Raw genomic sequence first — 3,429 nt, 5'->3', positions numbered from 1 at the left:
CCATCATCCTTTCCCCCCTTTTAGCCCCACCCCTACCCCACCCTTTCAGCCCCCCACCCTTCACCCTCTTCTTTCTTATTCAAACATAAAATACTTTCATCAAGTTAAAATTAATTTTTTTAAATTGTCTTATTAATAAAAAAATTCAAAAGTAAAAATCAAAAGAAATCTGATTGATGATAAGTGATTCAAAAACAAAATCATATTTAATTTTTATCTAAATTTTGAGCGAGTTGGATTGAAGGCTGAGATGATGTTCAATGGAGAAAATTATTTAATAGTGTTTTCATGTTTGTTCTTGGGTGGTGTTAATGGAGGAAAATGAAAAAAAATTAAAGGAAAGTGTTGTTCTTGGGTGGTGGTGTTAATGGAGAAAAGTGAAAAAAATTAAAGGAAAGTGTTGTTCTTGGGTCATGTCGGTTCAAATACCTAACCTCTAGCCTTGTGGGGGTGCCCAACGCTAGTCCGCTCGACCCTGTGTTGCCCATAGGGTTCTCGAGCCCTATGAGTACCTTACATATTCTTTTTGACATGCCAAGGCAGGCCTTTGAGGTTTTACCTCAAGGCAGCACATTTGGGGCGTCCATATTATGACACACCCAGGGGAGGCTGGTAGGCTGTCACCATGTATACCCCCCCTTATATATGCTTAAAATAAATAATCCCCCTTGCCAGTACTAGATATTATTTTTCTCGAGAATTATACTGGGGCTTAGATTGTCCATCCGACATCTGAATTAGGTGTCGTTTGTTCCTGCTCCTTTCTCTTGACTTTCTTCATGCCTCCATGGAGTTTCAAACCATTCCCATAATCATGGTATGATTTATAGCCTTCAAACGAATTAGTAAATTATAATAATGCCACTGAACCTTCACTAAGTCAAGGCTCTATCCAAACGCACTCCAAATGACCCCAAAATTGGTAAGCATTTATAAAGTAACCTTAAGAACATCACCATATACCGGAATCCATAGATTCCACTTGTATCTCCAAAATGCATGGCGCTAGCATCCAACGCCGCAGACAATCCTCAACCATGGATCCGCCCCCTTGGGCACACACCAAGACCTCATAAAATCACCTTATCATTATTAGTACATGTCATGCAATATATATAGATGCTTTTTGCCACATGTTATGACCCTTTTCCTTATCCTCAACTTCAACTCATCCTTCAGCACATATCGTCTGCATGGCTAACAAGGGTGTGGCCTGGTTAGCTCGTACCTGGTGGTGAATCCCCAAAACTTTAGGGTATCAAGAGAATTCCTCACAAATGTCACCATCGATTGAGACCGGCCTTCCTAAATTGGCACGGATAGGTCCAAGGTGTAACGCCCCGAATCTAATACCTGGAATTCTACACGGTGCTCATAACCCCAAAGGACCACAAGTCAACCCATGACTAATATCTATACTGCATAATATACTGTATAATACGGAAACATAAACTGAAAGGCCATAAGGTTCAAAACTGAGATATAATATCTAATAAAAATATAACATCTGGGTGGGGTACGAAATACCCAAAATGACTGAAATAAACTGACTGAACATAATAGTCTGAAAAGCCTCTAATTGACTAAGCTGCTGAATAAGAAGTTGATGGGATATGTGCCCAACTAACTCCAACTAACTCTAACTAATAAATTAATTAATGGGATAATAAAGAAATGCTCATGTCTTCGAAGGATGAGGACTCACTGCTAACTCTTACTGCTGATAGCTGGAATCTATTGATGCTCTAGAGCTCGTGTCTCTGAACCTATGGTAAAAGAGACCATAGCGCAAATGTGTTAGTACTTTGAATGTACTATTATGCATGTGAGGTAAGCTGGATGCATGGGGTTCATATGCATGAACAATACTGGCTAACTAACTAATATGAGCGTGAGAATACATGCATGCATATATAGTAACTATATCTGAAATTGTGATAACATGAATTTACTGATAACTAACATGACTAATGACTGAGTTCTGATAACTGATATAACTGATAACATGAGTAACTATATCTGACAGTACTGAATCTGATGGAACTAGCTGAGTTTCGTACTGTATCTGAGTTGACTATTTCTTACAGTCCTGAGATCTAAAGAACTACCTGAGTTATTTTACTGATAATGACACTGAAATTATGGAAGATAGTCATCTAACCGACATGCCCCAAATAAAGCATTATAGCTGAATCGGGGTCTAATCTGTGCCTTAATTGGAAGGTATCAATACCGCACCACTAGTAAGGACAACATGTAAGTGACCCTCAACTAGTAGGTTACTCAAATGAGAATGGTGGGAACCCTCAACTAGTAGGTTAAGCCACATTATCTACCCTCAACTAGTAGCTATTATGTATTAACCTACGTTGGCTACATAGTTCTAAAATGCAAGGATTTCTTCTAAGAATCACACCCTCAATTAGCAGGAGAGTTCCCATCCCTGGGTTCACTCGGTGCTGAATCCTACTCCCATCTGAATATACACTGAACATGATTAACTGATCTAAACATGGTCTGAGTTGTTAAATCCCGTTGAATGATGGAATACTACTGATACCTGACAACTGACTGAGTTCATGAGATTATTGAGATTTCCTGAGTCATAAGACTGTCTGAAGTCTAGGGATCATGGCTTGACTGAGAGTATCATGAAAACATGACACTGGCTCTAGGCATACAGCTAAATTGTCGGGTACAAGTACCCCTAGGACTCGATGGAAATAAATTTACAAAGCATGACTTGTTGAATACATGACCAACATCACAATCCATAACTCATTTATTGAGGCAATTCATCAAACATGTGATATGCATAAGCTTGTACATAAATGGGGATTTTATAATATCATACTAGTTGGACATTTTTCCTTCATATAGGTATTTAATCAAACACATGGTAAGCATAGTATATGTAAAAAAATTATACAATAAATAAACATCATGATTTAACTCTAATTTCATCATCCAAGGAGTTAATCATGAATTCAGAGGAAGCTACACCTATAATAATAAATTCCCCTTAAGATTTATCACTAAAACATGGAATAGAATTCAATTGGTCATTATCAACATGAACAACACAAACCCAACATGGAATTCACAAAGAAAATCCATACACTTGAACTTTGAAAAGAGATTCTTGGACTTCATGGACAAAAGGAGTCCATGAATGAACACTACGCATACCTGCTAGTGAGTTTTCTTGAAGATCTGTAGAGGAAAACTTGGATTCTTGGCTTTGAATCAAGAAACTAGGGTTTCTTGTTCTTGGGGATTAATCCTTCAGAGAAACCCTAATTTGTTGTTGTATAAGAATAATGAACTAATGATCTATGGTCGGGTGTAATTAGGGTCTAAATCCAGTGGAAAAGGACCCAAATACCCATTTAAAAACGACTTTAAAATAACTGAATGGGACATGTGATG

This window comes from Capsicum annuum, unplaced genomic scaffold, assembly GCF_002878395.1.
Source record: "Capsicum annuum cultivar UCD-10X-F1 unplaced genomic scaffold, UCD10Xv1.1 ctg3390, whole genome shotgun sequence".
NCBI classification, from domain to species: Eukaryota; Viridiplantae; Streptophyta; class Magnoliopsida; order Solanales; family Solanaceae; genus Capsicum; species Capsicum annuum.
This window is presented reverse-complemented; position numbering follows the sequence as displayed.